The 26,294-nt window shown below is 38.3% G+C and overlaps 1 non-coding gene across 1 annotated transcript; it reads right to left on the reverse strand.

Annotated features, from left to right (window-relative positions):
- Positions 1–20,032: 20,032 nt before the first annotated feature.
- Positions 20,033–20,139, reverse strand: LOC125618569. Its single transcript, XR_007349908.1, has one exon. It is a non-coding gene; the product is annotated as a U6 spliceosomal RNA (small nuclear RNA).
- Positions 20,140–26,294: the final 6,155 nt, after the last annotated feature.

Below are 26,294 nucleotides of genomic sequence, written 5' to 3' on the forward strand. Positions count from 1 at the left end.
TCTCTTTCTAAAGGTGCAAAGGAGTTCTTACATTCTTGGATAATAGATTCTGGATTCAAGCAAATGTTTTCACCAGCCCTATTCAGAATCACAAAGTATCCCATCCCATAACAAATGTACATTCCTCAGGATTTGCAACCTGCTTATTATCCAGAGGTGGTACTTTGATCTTCTGAAAATACCTGTGGTGCTGTGAGATTCTTACATAATCCTATCATTGTCGAATATAATAAAACTGAGATCCAGGTGAACATTGATTGTCATAGGTAATAAGGAAAGCAACAAAGCCACCCAAGTTCTCTTTAGTAGAGTTGTTCCCAGCTATATATGTATTGAAATTTATATTACACAGAGTAGATTAGAAAATGTTCTTGGCAAGTTTTTCTTAATCATCTAGAATTGGTATCTTAGCTCAACATTTGTAGGTGCTTCCCTAATAAGAAATTTGGGAGCAGAGGGGAATCATCTAATAGTCTCTGGTCACTGGTAATAAATATATAAATATCATATACATATACATGCATATAGATATGTATGTATGTATGTGTGTGTGTGTTACTGAGTATCAAACATAGGGCCCTAAGCATGCTATGCTAGTATTCTACCACTGAACTATATCCCCAGCTCCACTGTTAATATTTTTATCTTTGACTTTAAAAGCAAAATTGGACAGCTAGATTTAAAAAAACAAATGATGTTTGCATTATATTACATGTTTAAAAATATTACATTTTAAAATACTACATATTTTTTAAATATATTAAATTGTCAAAATTCTAAACAAAGAAATGTAGTAAAACAAAAAGAATGAAGCCCTGCAAGCTGAGGACACCTCTACTCTTTTCTCCCTATTCATGGTCTGCAGCAAAGAACGCCTTTGGCCTCAGTGAGCCTAGTGCTGGCAGGGATCAGACTTAATCTCTGGTGGGCTGGGGGTGTTGCTCAGTGATAGAGCACTTGCCTAGCATATGCAAGGTCCTGAGTTTCATCTCCAGCACTGACAAAAAATGTATTCCCTCTAACCAAAGCACTTGTGATTTACCCTTAACAAATTTAATCTTTATGGATATAAGCATTCACACTCTGTTCACTTATTCATTCATTTAACATTGATTTAACTTCTACTATGTGCAATGTGAAATAAGCATGTTTGAAATGCCTTCATAAGCAGACATTCTCAGAAAATTCTTACAGACCACAAAAATGGTATAACTGTGGTCTTATCAAAGCAAAAAGCTTAAGAACATTGCGCTGTGTATAAGGAGATGAAACAACACTAAAATTAGTGGAAAAGTTGCCACTTAAAGCCTTGTGATTTAGGACATTTGTGCCTCAGATTCATCACTTCTCTAACATAGCCATGACTAAGTAAATACTTTCTAGATACAATCATGTGTTGGACACTTTTGATGATATCAAAATAAATTCAACAATGTCTTTGACCCTATTTAACTTCAGATGTACACATAATTATGATACAGGGAAGAGGAAGAAAGATATAAGGTCAGTAAGAGAGGCACCGGTAGATATGAAAGTCCAAGGAAGCAGATGTATTTGTATTTGGGAATATCAGAAGGAAAATACATTTGATTTGGGTCTTAAAGAGCAGGCAGGATTTGGATATGCAGAAGTAAGGCAGAATTTTACCCCAGGCAGATGGAGCAAATGGGAAAGCACACAGAGGTGGAATAAAGTACAAGAATTGAGGTGAAACTCCAGGCACTTTGGAAGGCCCAAGTTCTGTTTCTGTTTCTTACTGTTTTGTAATTAGATTCTTGCTAATTGTTTGTTTGTTTTGTTTATTGCAAGATACACTCTTGCACTCATTTCTAGGTACAAGGGAATTCATCTACGAAAAGATTTTAAAGGTGTATTTGGGCAGGGGTAAGAAAACAATGGCATAGGATCCTGGGCCAGATGAAGGGCATGGAGCCAAGGTGAAGGATGGGCATTATGAAGGAGGAAGATGAGGCCAAGCCAAGGACAAGCGTGTGCAGAGGTGCAGGCATAACTCAGGGCAGCTGGGGCTGTCCTTACCTAATGGCATCTCTGTTCTCTATGACAGGTTGGCATCTGTTATTTCAAAGAAGCCAGGGGGTGGAGACTGAGAAGACTGATGAAGATTTAGAAGTTCTGATGAAATAGATGGGGAAAAGGGCCAACTATGGTTAAGGAGAGGAATTGCTGAGCAGCCCTGAGGACCTAACTAAAATCAGGAATCATACATTTGCAACGAAGCCAGACAGGACAGTGATTTTCTTCAAAAATCAGAGTGTGCAAAGATCCAGGGGATAGAGACACTAAAGGTAGCCGGCAGAGAGAGGAAGCTTAATGAAGGGCAGAAGAACAAGGGATCATGAGAAAATTCAGTGAGTAAAAAGGATTGGGCCCAATTTGGGGGCTGAGCAAGGTTTTGGCGATACAGATAGAACTGATTTCCTCTGAACGAAGAGAATTTTTAGCAAATCTCTTTTTAAGGGTTAATGTATTGGGAGTTTAATTATGTCTGGTCCAATTGAAGATGTCAAAAAAGTAAAATTTTAAGGATTTTTAAAATAGAAACAGAGTATGTAAATAAATTTTAGTGCTCCATTATATAAATGTATCTCCAAAGCAGTCAAAAGTTATAAAATAGTTTAACACAAGGAAGGCAAATAGATTTAAACTAGCAAGCCAGCTCCTTCTGCTTGATGGTGGTTGCTTGGATGGCTGTGTTGAAAATTCTGGGGATCAATGTGAAACAGCGCTGTGATCAACTGGAGTTGACTGGTAAAGTCACAGAAAAGGAGAGTGGGTATATATACCACTTACCATTCATGAAGAATTCAGAAAGAATGTAGAAGTTTTTTATTTCCTCAGGTATGTTACCAAAGTAGTGTAAAATCTTGTGCAAATCACTTAATCTATAATTATCACAGGTTGAGCATCCCGAATCTGAAATCCTAAATAAAAAAAATCTGAAAATGTTTCAGGTGAGTCCAAAACATTGTTTCATGCACAAAATTATTTTAAATATTGTATAAAATTACCTTCAGGCAATGTGTAGAATGTATCGCTGAAACATATTAATTTCATGGTTAGACCTCAAGCTATCCCATTATGTTATACCTGTTAATAATAGGTAAATATTCCATTTTTTTAAAATTCCAAAATCCCAAACATCTCTGGTCCTAACCATTTTGGATAAGGGATATTCAACTTGTAGTTTACTTTTTATTGAAATATACCATTTAAATATATCCTTATATATTGCAAGCATTTTTTTATTTGTAAAGCCCTTGGAATTCTTTCAGAGAAGCTGACAGATCATTGTTAATTATAATTATGTAAGCAAATATGTTTGTTAATTGAGTGCTTATCTTTTATCTGAACTAAATTATTAGCTGGAGAGAGGTTTAGGTAAAGTGAGTTATGTTCATGAAAACATGATTATAAAATTTTTCCAACTTCTGAATACTTTGTACTTTTACAGGCTGACAAAAATAAAGAAAAATGTGATTTTTTTTAAAAATTTATGTTTATTGAGGTTTGTTTTCTTTATATGTATTCTCATTTAGTCCTTAAGACAATCCTGTAAGGTAGGAAACTGAGTGAGGCTGATGAAAGTGGTAACACACTCAAAGGCAAATAGCCCTCAAGTGACAAAGGTGGAAAGCAAACCTAGGTCTTTCCGGCTTCTAGAGGCACATGGATGAGTGACATAGTTAAATTGAAAACTAATGTTAAAAGTTGTGTGTGTGTGTGTGTGTGTGTGTGTGAGTGTGTGTTTGGGGTGGTAGGGTGTTCTGGGGATTGAACTCAGGGCACTCAACCACTGAGTCAAATCACCAGCTGTATTTTGTAATTTATTTAAAGATAAGGTCTCATGGAGTTGCTTAGAGCCTCTCTGTTGCTGAGGTTGGCTTTGAACTCCAGATCCTCCTGCCTCAGCCTCCCAAGCTGCTGGGATTACAGGTGTGCACCTCTGTGCCAGGCTAAACTGTGTTTTAGTCAGCTTTTTCACCTCTGTGATGAAAAGATGTGACCAGAACAATCATAGAGGAGGAAAAATTTATTATCACAGTTTTAGAGGTCTCAGTCTACAGACAGTCGGCTCCAGTCCTTGGGGCTCAAAATGTGTCAGAACATCATGGTGAAAGAATGTGGCAGAAGGAAGCAACTCATATGATGATCAGAAAGTAGAGAGAGAGGACAGAGAGGGAGAGAGACAGAGAGAGAAAGACAGAGGGAGATTCCACTCTCCAGATACAAAATATATACCCCATATCCATGACCCCAAAGAACCACTTTCTCCACCCACACCCCATCTACCTCCAGTTATCATTCTTTTAATCCCTCAGGGATCAATTCACTGATTAGATTAAGGATGTGCCCCAATCATTTATCCTCCAAATCTTCTTGCATTGTCTCACATGTGAGCTTTTGGGGGACACCACATTAAACCACAACAAAATCCTATCGATTTTTGCAAGCAACACAAGGAAGGAATTATGATCACTGTAATGCTGGGATTGCACATCTTAATAAATTACTCCTAATATTTTATCCACAAGGAGGTTTTAAATGTTTTGTTAGTCCACTTTCCATTACTGTAACAAATACCTGAGCATGTGGCAAAGCAAACTGTGACCCATGACTGGGAATAAGAGAGAGAGAGAGAGAGAGAGAGAGAGAGAGAGAGAGAGAGAGATAGATTGGGGTCCCACAATCCCCTTTGAGGGTATGCCTCCACTGCCCTACCTCTTGAAGTTTTCATCCCCTCTCAATAACTCCAAGTGGGGAACTAAGCCTTTGACAGAGGGTCTTTTGGGGGACATTTAGATCCAAACTATAGCATGTCTCTATTTAGGTTTGCTTTGCAACTAAATCAGTAAGGATACCAGTGGATATTATCAACTGATACTGAAATTCTGTGTATGGGAACGAGAGTTGTGTGGCCCCATTGACAACAATCACCATATCCTATTTTGTTTCTCTTCTCTGATGCTATCAGAGCCTAAATATGGGATCTTAACTTGTTCATTAAAATGTAGCCAGGTGCAGTGGTGCACACCTGTAATCCTAGCAGCTCAGGAGGCTGAGGCAGGAGGATCACAAGTTCAAAGCCAGCCTCAGCAACTTAGTGATGTCGTAAGCAACTAAGTGAGACAATATCTCAAAAAAAAAAATTTTTTTTTTAAGGCTGGGAAGTGGCTCAGTGGTAAAGTGCCTCTGGGTTCAATTCCTGGTACAAAAATAAAATAAAATAAAAATAAAACAAGACATCAGTCTATGAAAACTAGGGCCATTGAGCTATAACATTGATGAAGTCAAGACAAAAGTAAAAAGAATATTGATCCTTTGAAGATCCAAAGGCAATGCCAGTTTGTAACCCACAAAGGGTGTTTCTGGGGTTCAAATATAGTTTTTCTAACTCAAAAAACAAACCACCCATATTAAGTGTTTCATTGAAGTCCCCAATTATGTCTAGAGCTTTGTGCTGAGTTTATTTTAAAATATATCTTGAAAAGCTGGTGGTCCAAATTTTCCCATAGACTTACACATGATGAGAATCTGTCTCTTTATATTTAGCTGCAGGCCACCTAACAAGTTCTTAGGCGAAACACATTATTTTGCTAGCACAAGAAGAATAAATACTGTATTTGGAAAGTTCCAGTGTTCTTCTTTAAAATATCGCTGTTTCCATAGCAATAACATAATGTACTGAAGAGTAGAATAGTGTTTCTTTAGAAACCACGTGTATGGATGCATGTTCCCGCGAAGGCTTTGAAGCATCTCACCTGCTCATGGTCCAGAAATGGAACAACAATAGTAATTGAATCAATCATCAGCTTCTGAAATGAAATTTGGCTAGTGTTTTACCATCTAATTAGACACTGCCAGCCTTCTGCTTTCGGTCATCTATATAGTACCTTCTTAGGCTCTTAGAGGGTGGAAAATAGATTTATGTGTGTTCATTGAGTCATGAAATATTTATTAAGCACCTGTTATATGCTAGGTATATTTCTAGGTACTGGGGACTCGATGACATTAGGGAGCTTACATTCTAATGGGAAACACAAAATTATCCTTAAATAACAAGGGACATCACATCATGTGCAAATATGCACTTGTAAGTCCTTCTTGAGGATGCTAGTGATGTTTTAAATAGTTTACAAGAATAAAACATGAAAGAATACCGTACTGAAAAGATAGGGAATAAGGCACAGGGGAAAGAAGGCTAAGAACAATGGTAACTGGTACTCTGATGGAGTAGATCTAGGATGAACCTCATGATATTAAAGGTAATAAAGGAAGGTCTCAGCGGGGTTGGACAATTAAGGTATTACCCATGAATATGAAGACTGGGAGAATAAGTTCTGTGCAAGTGAATGCTCTTCAGAAAAGTGAGATAAGTCTCATAGGATTTTTACTATGATCTTGAAAACGACTATTAGTTTGGAAGACCCTGTTGGAAGGCCTACCTCCTTCTTATTTTGCCTTGGATTTGGGTGCCTCTGCCTTCCTGTAATCTTCCAAATTTGTTTCATGCTCTGACTTTGCCTTGATGAGCCCCGCCCCCACGCCCTGTATCCCCAGCTCTAACTCCCAAAGCCTCCTTGGGGGAGTGAACGGGTGGCGGGAATGTCACTGAAAAGGTCGCTTCTCTGGTTTACTAATGGCCTTCTGGCATCTGGCAAGAGGGATGCAGGTCACAAATGTCTCCATGCTGGGTACATCACTATTCAGAGCAAGAACAGTCAAAGGATCAGAGTGTCCCCACCCCCTCCCTGAGGCCACACATCTTTGTCTCCTACACAAGGCTTTGCTTGTGCTTTCAGGAGCAAAACCTTGAAGCCTTTAATGCCTTAAGAAACCCATGCCTATCTGCCCACGTCCAAGGTCCTTTTGTGCAGACTCACTGGTGCCCTGGTCATAAGCACACAGCAACCTCTTGACTCTCCCAGACTTTGAAAGGTTTGGCTCACTATCCAGATCATTCCAAAGAGCTCTTGGTCGCAGACACTTCTCAAGCCTTCTCCGGAGCAGAAAGAGCTTTGTGGGCCAGACGTGGGGTCACAGAGTCAAAAAGGTTCTCAGCAGCCACCCTGTCCTCAGAATCAGACAAGTTGACCAGCTACCCCAGATGCCTGCCTGGACTCTGCTAATAAATCAGAGAGCAGCAAGGTCAGGGGAGTGCTGAAATGTACGCGCATATTTTTGAGTAAAGCATTTCAAAGTCTTGCTTTTGCCTGCAGCAGGGCCAGAAGCCCCAGAGGAGGAAAATTCTAACTCTATCGAGGAAGTGAGTTTTGGGTTGCCAACCACCCCATTCTTTTAACCACTGTGATTCTACCCAGATGTTCTTCCTCAGATGCAAAGGCATCATTTTCTTGCCAAAAAACTCAATGATTGATCAAGCCTTCTTTAAATCATTTCATCTTATCCATTCCCATCTGAAGGAGCAAATATTGCATTAATATTAATATTCTTATTGTCTCCCTGGAGAGAGAGAGATGCCCCTTTAACCCCCTCCCAATTACTGCCAACACCACAGGGATATGAAGTTAGAGAAAGAAGCTACCAATGTGGGGGCTGTGGTTGTTTTATTAGCAACAGCTGGTGGTGGGCCCTGCCCTTTTTCTTTCTTTCTTTCTTTCTTTCTTTTTTTTTTTTTTAATGTTCTGCTTGTCAGATCCAGCTTCTTGAGACTGGATGGCAAAGGGTGAGACAGGAACACTGCATATTTCAGGTTTTGCATGCAGAAAAGGGGATTTATGCTAAAGAAGGTGCAGTCAACATTCAGAAGCTGATTAAAAAAACTTTATAAAAGATTATTTACTCTCTATACTGGGTAGGTAACATTTGAGCATTTAGACAAACATATCAAGTAACTGAAACCACCTGTAGGATTTGAAAAATATTCTGTCTTTGCTTCTCATTTGTCCAAGAGGCCTTAACAATAATAATAAAAAATGTGGGCCACACATGTCTTACATTTATTCTTATTATAACTTTAAGTATGTTTATGATCAAGGGTGGCGTTTGTGGACACCGGGGCTCCTTCTGTGTTGACCATCAAAAGGAAATCTGTGCCATTTGCCCAGCAAAGAAATAAATCTTCCTTTACTCACCCCAGGCCTGGTTCCTATCTAAGAAACCTAAATGGACACTGTTTCATCTTATATCATGTTTGAAATTCCAGGTAGCGTTTTCAGGTATACTAAATTCACATTTGGAATGTGTATTTGACAGAAACTTTTGGTTAGCTAAGCATGTGCCCTTTGTAATTGTGGCCATTTAATTTTCATCTGGTTTTCCTAAACTAATCAAAATGGGGTGAATTTCATACAGGTATTAAGTTACTACCTAGGTATTAAGAGCACATACTGTACAATCAGAGTTTGCAACCATCCTAATTTCATCAAATACCAATTATATATCATGCAATTAAGAAAACATGAATTTGAATAAGAGAACACATTTTAAGTATTAGAAGGAAAAGGGTATGATTAGGTAATGTATTGTTGACTCAAGTCCATAAATAATGACTATTGGGAAGAAAATGGTTAACATAATCCAGAATGTGGATTCATGATGTGCCTGCCTCTTGGGAAGAGAGACTAGAATAGTGTCAAATGGAAAGAAATCTTGGCTGTCCTCCCTATTTCTTTCATGTGTAACAAATTTAAGACATATATTTCTTCCCTATGGTTAAACTATACTTAAAAATAAAAATTTCTAAACATAACCAACTCCTCTAGGACTAATGCTTGATACCTCCATGGAATCTTAAAAATAGCAGTAACAATTGGGAAATGCATGGTCTTTCTCAGATACAGCTGTTTAATTGGCTATGCATTCTCTGTTCTTATTTTTATGGTCAGATCATCGGGAAGTTCACTGTAAAGGAAGCAGATACCCTGCTGCTTATTGCCATGTCTATATTTTAGTGGGTACTGTTTGGGGGAATTCATTTGCTTCTGATAATTGATAAATATTATTTTTCAGAAGAAAGAATATACTGCTTCCTAAATAATTTTATTATTGTTATTATTATTATTATTATTATTTGTGGTGCAGGGGATCAAACCCAGGGCTTCACTCATGCTAACTGTTCTATCACTGAGCCACATCCCCAGCTCTAAAAACATTATTATTAAACAGCCTAATGGTTATCATAATAGGCAGAATAATGGTCTATCCAAAGACAAATAGAAAAGGAGGTCATGAGCCAAGAAATGTTGGAAATTTCTAGAAAGTGGAAAAAGCCAGGAAATGGACTTTTCACTAAAGCCTCCATAAAGGGACAGAGCCCTGAGGACACCATGATTTCAGCCCAAGCTGCAGCAGACTTTAGCTCTCCAGCATAGTAAGATAATAATGTCACCACTATGTTTGTGGTAGTTTGTTCAAGCAGCAAGAGGAAACTTGTGATGTGTTACTTTTTATTTCTGAGGATTCTGTTTGGAATTAATGGCTCTACCTCCAGTACATGTTATTATCAAGGAAATTCACCAAGACTCAAACCAAGCCAGAGAAGAAAATATATATGGCAGGATGAGGATGTGGCCTGAGTAAGTGTAACACATCTCAATTATATTTTCTGAGAGCCTTTTAGAGGAAGCTGTGATTTTAGTTTCAATATATGATATACCTTGGTGGGTCATTAATGGCATTTGTTTTTTGTTAGAACTTAAAGTGAATGACAATATTCCTTCATGTTAATGATTTTTGCCAAGAGTAATAGAAAAATCCGAATCTTAATGTCTCCATTTTTGGTTAAAGTGTTTACCTCACAACAAACTAGACAACAGCAAAATCAATACCTTTCATGTTATTCAAGGACCAGCTTTTAAATCTGTGGGAGAAGTCTTGATCAAACGGTGCCTTTTTGTTTCATTCTCTTTCATCAGAGAAGTTAGAGGTGAAAAAGACCCACAAGATCATAAATTAATGATTCTGTGTTAATGCAGATGTCCCTGTTAATTAATAAAGGAAAATAAAACGTGAAGCTTGAATATATCTAAGTACCTTTTAGTCTAGGAGAAAGATTAAAACTCGTTTCTGTTTTACACAAAAAAGCTGACTTACAAAATCCTGACCCTAAGTCTTAAATCTTTATGATTTTTTAAAAACAGATTCTATCCCTAACTGAGGGTCAGGTAGAATTGGGCAACCCTGAAGCAAACACAGGAAATTCCCATGTTGCTGGGTCACTAGACAGAGTAGAGTCCTTAAGCAGAACCTGCAGCTGCCTCCTATTTCTCCCCAGCCTTTTGCAGATAGATTATCCTTCTAGTCCATTCCAAGTACAATATTAGAAGCTGTCAGCTTCAGAAAAGATGCACCTCCTAAATGGGGCTCTAACCTTACAAAATAGTACACTTAGAAATGGAAGCTAATAAGACTCAGTATAAATGAATATGAAAGCTGGATGTCTTTCATGACCTATCTTCAGAGCTGCACGACATTATTTTATCCTGTGGGTCACAGTGATCACCACTACCTGGGAACTCTACAAGGGCATGAATATTCGGGCCCTGAAGGGCCATTTTGGAGGCTGACTACTCCACAAGGGATTGTTTTCCTTCAAAGACATTGCTAAGGTTTGGCCCTTTTGACTTCAATCTACAGAAAAACTTCTTTCAGAAATGAACTGTTTACATAAATGTTTGCCCTCCTTTTCTTCTTCTGGAGTGGTAGCACCCATGATCATGATGGCAGGGAAATGGAAAGACTGATATCATTACTATGAAAAAAATTATCTGCCAACTAAGTCAAGCCTTTAATTAATCTCTTTGCTATAGTTTGGAATGTCCCCCAAAGGCTATGGTGTTAAGGGCTTGGTCTCCAGCCTTTGGCATTATTGGGCATTATTATACTGTGGTAGAGCCTTTAACTAGTGAGACCTAGTAGGAGGAAGTTAGGTCATTAGGGGTGTGCCCCTGAGGGGCGTTGTGGGACCCTGGTCTCTTCCTGTCTTTTTCTCTTTAGTTTCCCAGATGCATATAGGTGAGAAACCTCCTCTGCTATGTGCTCCAACCCTACAATAATGTGCTGACACCGACCAAAAGCAGTTTTCTTATTTTAAGTTGATTTTCTTGGGTATTTTGGTATAGCAGCAAAAGCTCAATGACATTCTATGCTTTGAAAGAGAGTATTTATTTTTTCTCAAATCAAATAAGCAAGTGAAAATAAAATACCTTCTTCCTGAGGTTTAAGTAGATACTTAAGACTTGTCATTTGGAAAGTCACTGAACGTATATGGATGAAGAAAGAACATCGTATTCTTTAATGACCTTGAAAAAAAGTCTCTTAGATAGCAAATGGATAATTCAAGGTTCTGATGTTGGTGAAAATGACCAATGTTAAGCAGAAGTTGACATGATTTCAAAATCATTGGTTAAGTCTTCAAGACGAGCACATTCCAATGTCAAAACCAATGAGACATGATGGTATGTTGTGCTTCTTTGTTTACCAAAGAAACAAAACCTGGTACTCTGAAGCCAAGCATGGTATGTGCTTCATAATTCAACAAGTATTAAAATTTTGTTTTCAAGTCAGACTTTTGATTGACAAAGAAACACTTTTACAATTTTGGAGATGTCAATGGACTTTGAGATTTCTGAAAGACACTAATAAAATGGGAATTCTCTAATAGTACCAGCATGAATCTAATAGATAAATCCAAGGCAATCTTTAAGGGAAATAGCTCATTAGCCAATTCTTCTATGACCTTCATCAAATGATTGAAAAAAAATTGTGAGTTTGGAGTGGATGACTTTATTTGATAGACACTATTTTAGTATTTCTTCTCTGACCCAAATTACAAGTGTTTTGACTATTTCCCAGGATACAATTTCACAATTAAATGTGAATTTGTATGGATTCTTTCCCTTAGGAATATTATAAGCAGCTTTGAGAGATGTATAAGAACAAAGTTTTTGTGTAGAAGCAAGATTGCATTTTTATAAGGTTACAATGAAAAACGTCTACCTTGCTTGATTTGTTGAGAAGGTGGACTGTTTTGTTGGTTTTATGTTTTTATTGGGAGGATCTGGGCATACAAGAACACTGTGTCTTTTGTATCCCATGATGCTCAATAGTGAGAGTAGAAACAATGGCACAGGGAACGTATAATTTTTCCCCATGATATTTCCTCCAATTGAACATTGGCCGATGTAAAAAGGAAGAGTTGCCAGGTTTATTTCCTTTTGTTATTATCTGTGGGAAATCAATCTCAGTGCCATATCATGATGATGATTGTGTTTGCTTTACCTGACTCTGTAGAGTAGTACTGCCACCCTATACTTCTTTGAATCAAAGTGATACCATAAAACATAGTTGATACTAACACTATTTAAAAATGAAAATGGTTATCAAAATAACAGAGAGGTGAATCAAAGACAAATAATACTCTCCCAAGACTCATTCATTAATTTATTAAAAGATCTTGCTGTCTTGATTTCTTGTCTCTTGTCCACTAGACTGAACTCCTGTGGACTTTAATCTCTCTGTCTACCAGATTAGTGGTTTCTTATAACAGCCTTGTGAGTTAGAAATTACTCACTGTACCTTACACTTCCTATCTAAATCTCAGTGCAATTAACAGACAGTGCCAGCCTCATAATGTGTGCTTATTAAAATTTTGTTAAAGAAATAAATGAATGCAAGCATGAGAAAAATAACTTTGTTTATATATCTCTACCACTTGCTGCAGAAGAGTCCTTTGATAGAAATATTCTTATCTAGTCAGCAAGTAAAATATTATGTTATCCATAAGCCCCTTAGGCCATCAGAACTCAGGGGTGATGAACTTGGAATCAGAGGACCTGGGTTCAGATTCTACCTTTGCTACTTACTTGCTGGGAAATAGGTTTCGATACATTAGTTTATCCATTTATTCTGGAACCACTGGATGCTTTTACCTTTATGATGCTAGGAATATCAGTGAATGTCTCTGAATTTTGATTAACTCATCTGTAACAGGAGAACATTAATATGAATTTTATAAAATTACCTTGAAGATTAAGCAAAGTTCAGTGACATGACATTGGGAAGTATCTAGACTCCAACATGTGTCTGATTATATAGTGGGTTCAATAAAATCAAAGTACATATTCAAGACCATCCAGCTCCCTTTACTCTGACTGCATTCATCAATCAATCCTCTCATGTTCATTTAATTCCTCCAGAAAACTTTTGACTAGGAATGAAAAATACTGAGGAAATAATGCAATGGTCTCATTTTAAATCTTATTATATGTACCTATGTAATTCTTGCTAAAAATATTTGCAAGGTACCTACATGTGTGTGTGCTTGATTACTATAAATTTCTTACTATAGGCTGTCACTCCTGCATGAACTAATATAAAATAATCCTTTTTTAATCTACAAAAATAAAGACCAGGTCTGGACTTGTGATGACTACATTAAGGGTAGATATCTTCTGATGCTCAGACTCATTTGATATCTGTCCTTCATTTTCTACCTTCAAATTTAAAAAAAAAATGTTAGAATTTTCCTATATATATCAAGTCCACAAAGTCAGTAGAGCAAGATCTCCATGATAAATCATCCAGGATGACCATCTGGGATTCACTCATTCATTCAGCAGAAATCAAATCCACTAACCATCAGTTGTGTGCCAACCTCTGAGTTGGGATCTAGTAATTAAATATGGAGAAAACAGGGTCCCTGCCCTTGAGTAATACACACTCTAGGAAGTTCTTGACTACACTGAAGTTTACAACAGCTTGAAGAACTTGTTGGGTGACTACCTAGTTCACATCCTGCATGGAACTCATCATCTAAAAGTAGATCCAAAGTGAGAGGTGATGGGATAGACATGCACACATGTGCAATAGCACAGCATGGGACTTCCTAAATTCTATAAATATAAATTGCATCCCAGCACTAAGTCAACTTACTATAATGTGGTTACTGAAAGGTAGATTTAGAATATGACATGTTGAAAACATTATCCGGTTGTCTGATCTGTGTTATTGGATACTCTATTTGGAAAATGTGCATATTTAACTCATTAATTTATTCACTCATTTGACAACTGTTTTTGAAGAGCCTACTATGTGCAAAGAATTGTTCTGAGCTCCAGGAATGAGTGGGCACCATTGATTTAAATCCTCTCCATGAATCTAAGCCCAGCTTCAATCTCATTCTCTTCATAAATAGTCCACACCCTGGAGTGGGACTCTTCCAAACTTCTGTACTAAGTTCTGGATCTCCTAAAACAAAATATTGTTGAATTATAATACACATACAAAAAAGTATGCTTCAAGTTCATGTTACAATGACTAAAAATACATGTGTAACCAGCACCCAGATCAGAAAAGGCAGAATGCTACTAGCACCCCAGAGGTCTCTTAGAATTTCCAGCCCTCTCCCCCAAATAAGGGTGGTTTCTATCCTGACTTCCAAAAACATAAATGGGTTTTAATTATGTCATACTTTATATAAATGGAATCATATTATTCTTATCTCTAAAGGTATTTATAATGTACCGCCTGGTTTGCTGTTTTATAAATTCTGTGTTTTTAGTGATAAGCATGTAAGTTCCTTCCTAATAGAAAAAGGCAGAATTTCTAAGAGTGTCTTAGATAAAATTCATTAAACTGGGTGCTTACTCAATTCATCTAAGTCTATGGAGATTTAGACTTGAGACTTTACCAGGAACCTGTCTGAAAATGGGGATCTAGTTTCTATTCTAGTCATCACTTCTAGATACCACTCTGTGTGTAAACTTTTTCTAGGTCAACTTGTCACTGCCTGATTGAATCAGCATTTCTGTGCATGAGAATAAAATGTTTTTCTCCCCATCCTAATAATATTAATGGAGGTTCTCCAGACTGGAATTAACTTACTGCTGACCTCTTGGGTCTATCTGAAAATTATTCTTAGCCTCATAGCTTCCTTCTGGTGACTTTATTGATTGGCAAGAGAAGAGTGTCACAGGATCCCATTAGTGATCATGTGGCAGGTGGTTTATCTTCCTCTCCAACATAAGAAATACTCAGCTGCCATAGCACTATTGAAAGATTCTTGTTACCTACGACCTATTCCATTTTCTTTTTTTGTTTGTTTGTTTGACAGATTACCACTATTAACTCTTGCTAAAAGCCAAGCAAGTGACATGTCACTCTACTGAGAATATTCTTCTATATCATTTACTTTCATTTTCAGCCTTGTTATAAGCTTTCTCAATCCCCAGTCCTCTGGAAGGCATTGACCTCTACTGTGCACTCAGGACCATAGCAAATGGGTTATTCTGAGACATAAGGAAAGAAGACCTTAAAATGATACTTCCTAATGGAGCCATTCTGGGAAACACTGACCTAGCAGTGGCCCTGGGTACTCACTGTGGATGTCCATCACCAAATAGCCACAAACAAATCCTGCTAAGTCACAGCAGTGCAAGCTGCTTAAAGGGCATTGAGGGAGTAGGAAGACAGTGGCAGAATAAGAAGGGAGACCCAGATGACAGATGCTTGCAGTACAGGAAGCAAGAAGTTCCAGGTTGTGGTGGGCAGAGCTTCAGATCTGTTGGGCCTGAGAGTCACATCCAAGATTTTCTTCTTGCTGCTTCTATTGTTATTTTAATTTTTGCCAACTGAACATTAGACCCTGAACTAGACCTGTGACTGGTGTCCCACATTCTAGATCATTATTCCATCTGCTGGCTCTCTACTGCTCATCCCTTTGGAGTTTTATCTCTTAAAGGAAAGACATTGAGACTCTGACTTCAAGATCCATGGGGTTACTTCTGACCTTCTCTTCTGCTTTTTCTATATATTGATGCTCTTTCCTATAATTCATGAGGAGACGGATTATAAGAATGCTATTCAGTAAGAGCACTAGTAAGCCAAACTGCACCTCTGTGCATCAACTCATTATTGTGTTGCTTTTGTTTGGCTCCAGGGGCACTTTCCTGTTTCATCAACTAGGTGATGGGAGAGGTGTAGAGCATGGTAGTCCCTAAGCAGGTTCGGAAACACCTTGTCTTCTCATTTGCTTTTGTTGTAAAGGTGACCATCAAGACTTTGCATACAGTGCTGAAGAATGAGCTGCCGGTCTTCCTCAGTTGCCATGGCAGTGACTAACAGGGTCTCCAGTTGGACACAAGGACTTTTGGCAGTTTAAACAAAGACAATGGGAAAGTATGTTTTTTTGACCTGTTGCAGGAAATCCGGCCCTAGACACACAAGAATGCAGCATTTCCCGGACTGCTGGTAGCTTAGGTCTCTTGTTAAGGGTGGGCTTGACTAAACCTGGAGAAAGATTCCCAAGTAAATAAGAAAATTGAAAGTCATTACCTAGGTCTGAAGGTGTTAATGTGCTGCAAAACCCCAGTATGACCTTGTTTTTGGACCTTTGAGATACAAAAAATCGTGACACATTTGTCTCAAGATAGATTAAAAGAGAAGATAAGTACACCTGATCTTGACTATGCCCTTTTACCCTGCTTAGTTTTGAGTTTCCTAAAAAAAGTTTCTATTAACCAAGAACCATAGGGTAAGATGCTAACTGGAAGACAGGACAATGAGCGCTGTCTCATGACATTAGAAACAAATGATGGTTCAATATCTTTATTCTAAAAGCCTTAAACTTGGGGGGCGGGGGAGGAATGCAAGCTATGTTTTCCTTCTCTGGACTCTGGTAAAAGTCACAAGGATAGGCAACACACAGCTGTCCTGCTTTGCGCTGGTGGCCCTCTTGGATGGTGACATATCAGAGCAGCACTGGTTTCTCTGAACAAAAATAATGAGAGAAACATCTGTCTCCCTGCTAGTCTCTTTTCCAGGCAAATGGCACTTACAATTCCTATTTTAGACTTGTAAGTGCTCCCCTGAAAAAGCAACTTTGGTGTTAACCACATCTCCCTCTGAATCTGTTGATCACTTTTCTTTTACTGGTGTTTTAAGACAGTTCAAAAACAAGGAAGACAACCGCAATGAAGTGCATGCATATTGCTACACTGGGATTAAGCAAGAATAGGTGAGGGGAACAGAGGAATGTGAAGATCTTCCTTCCTTCCTTCCTTCCTTCCTTCCTTCCTTCCTTCCTTCCTTCCTTCCTTTCATGTTGGATGTTAAACCCAGGGCCTGGGGCATGCTTAGTGCACTCTCTTCCATGGAGTTAAACCCCCAGATCCCATTTTTTTTCTTTTCTTTTCAATAAAAATTAGGAGAGTCCATGTTTTGGAAATGTTTGCATTTAAAATCTTGCAGAAATTGGAAAATTGCCAAGTGACTCAGTTTGTGAGTGGAATAGTGTTAAAAGTGGTACAATCATGTAGTCAGGAGTTATAGTCCAAATGTTAAAGACCTACCTGTCTCCCTTCCCCTCCAACAGAAACACACCGTGGCCCATACTCAACTAAGCCACACTTTCATAAGGAATTCAAATAATGTCCCTGAGATTAACAAATGGCTTGTGAACTGATATCTCTAAGGCAATAAGTTGGGAACACAGGCTTCCTGCTTTCTCACTAGGGTACTTACAAGAGCATATGCAGAAAGTGATACCATTTCTGTTTATTTTGGCTTACATAGAAGCAACACATTTTGGAGCTGGGAGGAACTTCGAAAACAAAGCAGTTCAACACCTCATGTTTCTAATGAGGAAACTAAGGCTTAGCAAAGTACCACAGTGTGGCCAAGGAGGTGGCAGGATGCTGGGCTCTCACCTCTGACCTCTCCAGCCCTCTCCTCCTGAGGTATATCAGCTCTCTCTTGCTTTTCTCATCCACCTCCTCGGGCATTTCAGATCTATTTCCTCCTCCAAGTGGCTCACGACCTCTTCTGAAAGCATTCTGCTGCTGTTATTTGGAAAACAACGAACACAGAAGCAATGTATTTCTGTGGCTATTTTGGTGTTCATAGACTTGCAGCATCTAACATGAGCACCACCACTGTGGCCATGTGTCTTGTGGAGCTCAGTAACATCGGGTGTGCCTGGGTCCTTAGTCACTTCACCATATCCTCTCTGTCCACCCTCCTTTGTTATTTGAAAATGAAAACACTTCTGAAAATGTTCATAACTTAAAAGTTAATTTAGGATAGCTATTTAAACAGATTTAAGAGTGCCTAAAGGGGAAATAGGAAAAGTAGACCTGCATACATTCAAACTTATTCTGAAAAAAATTTTGGTTAGTATTATGAGTTGATGTTCCATCCATCTATTCATCCACTCATCCATTCATTCATCCACTCATCCATGCATTTATCTATTCATTCATCCACCCACATACCCACCCATCAGTCCCACCTACCCATCCCTCTATCCATCCATCCACCAAAACATTATTCAACCAACATCTCATTCAAAAACATTTTCTGTATACATTCTAAATAACAGTTGTTGAGTTTGCAAAGTCACACAATCTGGCTCAAGAAATCAGAGCATATACATAAATCTTACACTAAGGTATGATGGCTACATAGTAGACAAATAAATACAATATTATGTACTGCTTATAAAGGTTTGTGTAAGGCTTGTAATTGAACACTGTAAAATACATAATAATAAGTTATAAATAGTCCTTGCCCATTAGAAGCTTTAATTAATAAGAAAGAGGAGACACTAAAATCTCTAATTAAAAGTAGAATATATTGTCGTTTATTCTAACTTACACTGTAATTTATTGTATTTTAAAAATTGGGACAAAGCTCCATGTATAAATACAAGAAAAGATGTAGAAGTAGTTATTGTTATTTTGAATTAGAACAGAGCAAGATTTGGGGGTCATAGTGTCCATGGGTTAAAGATAATAACCAGCAAGAAGCCCTACAGTTTAAAGAGTGTAATGCTTTTATGCCTGGACAAAGAGAATTCAGCAAGTATAAACTGTGAGGAAATCATTACTATCTAGATTAAGGTTGGTATTCATGACTTAAGGGAAATCAGAAGAAACAGAAAGATTTCATTTCACAAATGAAAATGAAGAGTTTCTGATAGAGAAAGGTTAAAAGTAACACATCATTTCACCAAATGAAGAAAAGATGGATGTGTTCTTCTGGCAGGCCATCATGGAAACATGGGTGAGGTTGCCCCTGATACTGCTTGATGAGCTCCTTTAGCCTTTAAGGAGGTGGGCAAGTGTGGTGGCACATGCCTGTAATCCCAGCTGCTCAGGAGGCTGAGGCAGGAGGATTGCAAGTTCAAAGCCAGCCTCAGCAGCCTGGTAAGGCTCTAAGCAACTTAACAAGACTTTGACTCACTGTGGATGTAGCTCAGTGGTTATGCACCCCTGGTTTCAATCCCTGGCACCAAAGGCAGAGAGAGAAAGAGAGGGAGGGAGATAGGGAGCTGAGCTTTTTGGAGACTTCCTTCTTTAATTTTCTTTCCTGTTATCAAACATGGTGTTTATTTCTTCTGCAATTTTTCATTTCATTAATGTGCAAAATGGAGAGCCATTATCTCCACAATGATTCAAAAAAATTCCTTAAGGGGAAAAACCATCAGACCCTGCACATTTAAAAATCATTCTGTTTTATTGAGTCCAAATTGTTACTAAAGGCCCTACCTTTTTGTTGTCTAAAGCATGAGGCCCATCTAAAAGTGGGAAAAGGGTTTTTTGGACTCTTCTCATGCATGTTTCCTTGAAGGGCATTTTCTGTCTCCCCTTGGAACTTTACTAAATTACATCTTTCTTCTTGCTTTGGTTTTATTGATTTACCTTTACATTTTTTATTCTATCTCTTGAAATCAATTAATGAAAATAAAAGCAAAAATTAGATTAGGAAAACATAAATTCTTTTTTTTATTTATATATGACAGCAGAATGCATTACAATTCTTATTAACATATAGAGCACAATTTTTTCATATCTCTGCTTGTATACAAAGTATATTCCCACCAATTTGTGTCTTCATACATAATGATGATCATGTTCCACCATCATTTCTAACTCCATGCCCCTTCCCTTCCCCTCCAACCCTTCTGCCCTATCTAGAATTCCTCTATTCCTCCCATGCTCCCTCTCCCTATCTCACTATGAATCAGCCTCCTTATATCAAAGAAAACATTCGGAAAAATATGGAACGCTTCACAAATTTGCGTGTCATCCTTGCGCAGGGGCCAAGCTAATCTTCTCTGTATCGTTCCAATTTTAGTATATGTGCTGCTGAAGCAAGCACAGGAAAACATAAATTCTTGTCAGTGAAGATAATACTACAGCTAAATCCCAATGACAATTGTCCACATTCCACACAGGCTAATTTTTATATTTAAATTTATTGATTTTTAAATGTTTTATTTTTATTTTTGTCCCACAGTTCAGTTATTTGAGTGAATACTGTTCTCTAAATTTGTATTTATTAAGAAAATTATTGACAGAAAGACAAAAATAAAAATTTCAAATTTCACTCCAAATTTGAACTTAAAATAATTTCAAAATATTTTAAATACTTTATCATGATTTAAGGCATTAAAGATCACAATGTCAGGAGTTGTAAAATATCAAAGAAGGTACAGTTTTTTGAATATGTACATTGTTACCATGAAATACTTAAGGGTAAATGACAATAATAGCACTTGGAAAATTGAACCTGACCTCTACATTTGGAAATACCTGAATTGAGCAAAATGTTTTTTCTTAAACTAGTTATTTAGTTATTTAAAGACCCAAGAATAGATCATGAATAAAATTCATCTATGGTGATTTTAAAACATGGCTACAAATTCTTTGGCATTCTTCCCATTGAGAGGTGGAGTCTAATTCCCTTTCCCTTGAATATAGGCCAGCCATATTACTGACTAGCTTCTACCAAAGAGAATGTGACTGACTTCTGAGGCTCAGTTAAAAGGGCAATACCACTTCTACCTAGTGTGTGAGCTCTTTCTCTTCTCCCTAGGAACCCAGCAGCCATATTGTAAGGAAGCCCAAGTACCATGGAGATGCCACATGTCAGTGAAGTTGCCAACAGCTAAGGTCCCAGACGCTTTTAAAAGAACTTGGGATGTGCTTTAATGAGGTACAATAAGACACACAGACACAGAAAACATTTGCAAAGGAAGATGTTTTTCTATTTAAAGATCTTGGAAAACAGAAGGCACACTATGCCACAGAGGCCACAGGACCGAAGCATCAGAGTTGGTCAGGAAGCAGAGAGAGAAGAATTTTGATGATGGTTTCCTCTAGAAGGAAAAGGGGAGGCAGAGAAAGCAGGTCTAAGAGTGGCTTGTTTAATTTCAGTGGGCTCTAGGACATATGGAATGTTCTAGTTGTCTGGTTCCTAACCCTGTGGTGATTAAAGCACATAGGCAGTGGTCCAGTCTTTAGAGCACTGGGAGAACATAATAAAGGAGGTGGTTGGAGTAAGGATCCTAGATTGGTCGGTTTGCACATGGAAGTAATTTACTATGTGGAGGAATTAGCTAGTCTTGGGAGAGGTAGTCACCCTAGTATCAGGAAGGCCCAGTTGTCAAAACATTAGAATAAAAGATGAATAATATACCAGCTAGAATCAGCATCAACTGCCAGGCATGTTAGTGGGGAAGCCTTTAAGATAACTCCAGCTTTAGCTATTCTACTCTGACTATAGACCCTGAGTGAGAGCAGGCTACTTAAGATCCATCAATCTTCCAAATCCATGACAAACAATAAGAATAATGATAAATGTTGGTGTTTTATACCATAAATATGTGGGTTTGTTATGCAGCAATAGAGAACCAGAGCACCCTCTGTTTGTTAGTCAGCTTTTTGTTACTGTAACAAAATACCAGAGACAATAACCTTAAAAAGATAAAGGCTTTATTTTGATTCACAGTTTCAGAGTTTCCAGTCCATGATTGGTTGGCCCACTGCTTTTGGGCCTGTAGCAATATATCACATTATGGTAGGTAGCATGGATAGAGCAAAACTGTTCCCTTCATGGTGGACAGGAAGCAAAGAGAGAGAAAGGAAGCAACAGAGGCTCCACACTCCCCATTGAGGCCATGCTCCCAATTACTTATCTCCCACTTAAACCCCTTCTCTTAAAGGTTTTATTACCTTCCAATAGCACCAACTTGAGGACCAAGCCTGTAACACATAAGTCTTTGGGGGACATTCCAGATCCAAACTCTAGTACTCTGCAAAAGGAACTGATATTACTATAAAAATCACTTTCATGCAGTAATACTCAAACTTTAAACATTTATAAGAATTGTATGTATACAGGTAAGGCTACATACATAGTCTCAAATATAGTATAGTCTCCCATATGGCATTATGACATTAATTATGACATTTATAGGTGTGTTTTAAACACATAAATCATCCTATCAGTCATAACTTCTATTTTGAAACAAATTACGCTCATCAATTACTATGTACAAATAAAGAAGCACATTTTATCTGAAAACCATTTAATTTGAGAATATAGATGCTAAAGACTAGAATCATAAAGCAAACTCTGATTGGGCTCCTTCCTAGAGAGCATTCATGGAATTATGTTTTAGGTACATAAGAAAATATGGTAGTGTCCTTGAGAGAGCATCTAAGGATGAAAATGTTATGGTTGGGTCTTCTGAGAGACTGGTGAGCTCTAACTCTATAGCTAATCAACTGTGTATTTACTATCACAAAGAACAGAGCCTGTGTCTTTGAGTCCCACTCATCAGTCTGGTTCCACTGTGAGATAATCTGCTAGCAGTCCAGATGCTGGCCCTGGTGATAAACTAGCTCGGCTCTTTACCCAGGAAGACAGCGCATTCCTGGAGGTGATGCTCATCGGTGTGAGGGTTATAAAATAAGTAGCAGGTCTTCAGAGGGTCTTCATTCAAGGGGTGCTAGCAATCCTCAGAGCCTCACCAGAATCAGGAAGGAAATCCCTGCCCTAGTGGAAAAAAAAGGAGAGAGAAAACCTTCTGTACTCCTCTCTAATCATCTCTGGATGGAAGGATCTGATACTGAAGGATCAGTGGTGGGTACTGAGCAGTCTGGCTTAGGTGCCCCTTCTGGATCATCTGGCTCCTCCCCTTTCCAATTTCCTTCTCCCCACCCCTACCCCAAGAACCCCTCTCAGTATTGTCCTTCAGACCCCTCCACACCCCCCACACTTGAAGGGTTGCTGGGGATTGAACCCAAAGCCTTGCTCATGCTGGGCAAGTACTTGACCACTGAGCTTCATCCCCAGCTCAGTCTATAGATTCCTTATTTATAAGAGGTTTCCTGATGTCACCTCAATCTCTAAGACCCAGAATTAAGATGCTATAGTGAAGAAAAGTCAGGTAAGAGTTGGGAATTGGGGGACTAAATAGTGGGTCTAGAACCTTTTTACAATCAGCCAACATGATTCCCAAAAGCTCAGTGTCCCCTGGGGCCAGCCTGCATCGTGGTTAGACCCCAGTGAGAAGTTCCAAATTCTACTATCTACTTCATGAAAAGGCAATCCAGAAAAAAACAAGTCACAGCATTTTAGAAAGCATAATTTTAAATGCCATAAACCAGAGGTTGAAATGATTGCTTTTTAAATCCCAGGATTCTGACATTAACATTTTAATCAGTTGTTAGTCACACATTTTCAAAATAAAACCTGAAATTATCCATAAAGGAACTCCCTTTGGAGGTGTAGAAAGGAGGTCTCCTTCAAGTCCATCTAAGGGGTCTCAAATACCTTTTGAAATTCTCTACATCATGGATCCCCAGTTCCTTCATATAACAGGTGCTGAGTGAGGGAATAAGTGGATGGGAGGGGGAAAGGCATGGTATCTTTGGAAAGCAGAGAAGTTACTTATGCTTGCAACCAAAGAGACCTAAGATGATTGATACTTCTTTTAACACCAAATACTGGAATGAAGAACTATTTGAGACAGGATCTATACTACTAATTAAATTGACAGCAGTGGCCAATTGTGCCTGAATCTGTCTGCTCTGTGATCAACAACTATCACTCCCCACCACACACACGCACACACACACACACACACACAACACCCTGCCAAGTGAATAATTTTCTCGTTAATTCAATTAAGCTGTTCAGAAATTGGTGTTTTGTTAAATGCAGGGACTAGTTCTCTAGAAAGCTTTTTGACTTGATTAGATGTACTCTTTTTTTTCTGATACAGGGTAGGGTTTTTCTTGAAGGCAAGTAAAGAGTTTTGATGACTACTTTTGGTTGGGTCTTGTCTCTTAATTTATGATTTCAGATTTTCTACCTGCACATAAATTTGGAAATTTTTCTTTCATGCTATTGCTGCTATTTATTAGGAGTCTATAACTCACCATAGGATAAAATGCAGTCTTCTCTACAATGATCTGTGTCTGTTAAAGAAAAATAAAGCATGTCTAAAAGAATTCACTTAAATACTCCATAGCAATATTGAAAAACAGAAACCACTGAATGTAAATGTGTCCAGTCAGCTAAGTCAATGCAGAGTGAAACATTGGTTCTATACAGATCCTCAGAACCAAACTTTGCAAAGAAGAGAGTGAATGAATAAATACAAAGACCTGACCTGAACCATGTCTCTTAGGCTCATCCATGTGAGGAGTTGAGATTGCTTTTTAATTATTTATATATCATGAGCATCTTAAAGAGGGTGAGTAGTTTCAGCAGCTTGTAATAAAAACATAGGTATAACAATGCCCCAGCCATTATCACAAGATGGAAGGGAAAATCTACAATAATAGCCAAGAACAGAGGGAAAGTCAGGTTAAGAAAGTCTGTGGAGAAAAGCTATTCCATTTTTAGCTATTATTTTAGAGCTCATCTTTGACATAGCTGTGTGGGTTTAGGCAGGCTTCTTCAACCCTCACTTCCCTTGTTTATAAAACATGGATAATAATTGTACCTATCTCATTAGAATTGTTAAGAGGATAAAATTAATGAATGTGTTTAAAGGCCTAGAATAGTGTCTGACACTTAATGAACTCCTCCTTGGTCTTTGTTAAGTTAAAAACAAAAAATGAAACTTTTGTTCAATGATAAGGTAATACCCAGAATAAATCTGGAGGAGAAAAAAAACCCCATAAACAAGGGATTAAAAAGGGGGGGATTAGTTCATTTTGATCACAACTTTATGGATTATCATTTTCTATTTTTATTTCAGAGCAATAAATTTTGTGAAAGTCCCCTCTGTTATTATGATGTCAATATTTGGCCTTCTTTGACATATAAAGAAGTAGAAGATTGAAGTGGTTCAGTGTAATATAAATGGGTAAAGAAGAACAACGCTCATTGGAAACTAAAACAACTTCTAAGTTTCCACTTTGCTGAGAGAGCTTCTGGACGTTTCAGACACGAGATGATGGGGAAGTTGTGAGAACTTCCCTGTGCGTTTGCCCTTCAGCCTTGAACAATGGGAAGCCATCACTCTAGGTTTAGCCACAGTGTTTCCTGGAGTCTCAGACGAAGCAGACGATTTTTCCCATCATTCTTTACTTCCTAGGTTCAAGAATGTCAAATTACTTTAACAGTATGGGAATGTCTAGACTTTCTTAGTGGTCACTGCAGATGACTTCAAGTTCAGCAAATATTTACTGAGTGTCTCCCAAAAGCCAAACACTAAGAATATATCAGCAGCAGCAGCATAAGCATTGTAATTAGCAGCAGAATTTGAATTGAGTAGGTACCATTTTGTGAGAACTATATACATTGCCTCTTTGAAATGCCTGGGAAGTAGGATCCCTGCTTTTGAGGAGTTGATAACTTAGCGAGGGAAATGACAAGTACCTACAGGCCATGTAATGGGCTACCTCCCCGCAGGCCCCACCAGGCATGTCCCTCCCTCCATCAAACCTCTGAACTCACACCCAGCTGCTCCTGGAGGCCACTTTGGCTACACTCAGTGCTTCTGCTACAGAAGAAATCAGCTCCACTGGTAGAGTGGGAGTCAAGGCCTTATTATGAGTGGGGCCACTCTGAAACACAGAATGACTTCCCAAGGTGCCATAAAGAATATATGATAAATCCAGGTCTCCCTTTCCCAGCTAGATATTGTTTCAGGCCAAGAGACATACACAGAAAAAGATAGGATGGTAAATAAGAAATAAATCCCCTCTACATTTTAATAGTGGCATCGGAGTGAATACAGTACTAATCATAATAGCTCTCTCTGATGTCAACATTGTGCCCAGGGCTCTATATGAATTTCTGGGCTTCACTGTCACAGCAATGCTCTGATGTAGGTCCTGTAGTCATCTAGAGCAGTTATGTCATGGCCACCTGGCTACATGGGGTATTTGAGCTCAGGTCTGTTTGACTCCTAAGTTCCAAAGTGTCCCTAGGACATTGAGCCCCTGTAGCCTGGGCACGGCTTTATTTGCTGTCTCTCTTCTGTTGCCAAGCTTCTCATTTTCTTCCCCACT

The sequence above is a fragment of the Marmota marmota genome, unplaced genomic scaffold (assembly GCF_001458135.2).
Source record: "Marmota marmota marmota unplaced genomic scaffold, marMar, whole genome shotgun sequence".
NCBI classification, from domain to species: Eukaryota; Metazoa; Chordata; class Mammalia; order Rodentia; family Sciuridae; genus Marmota; species Marmota marmota.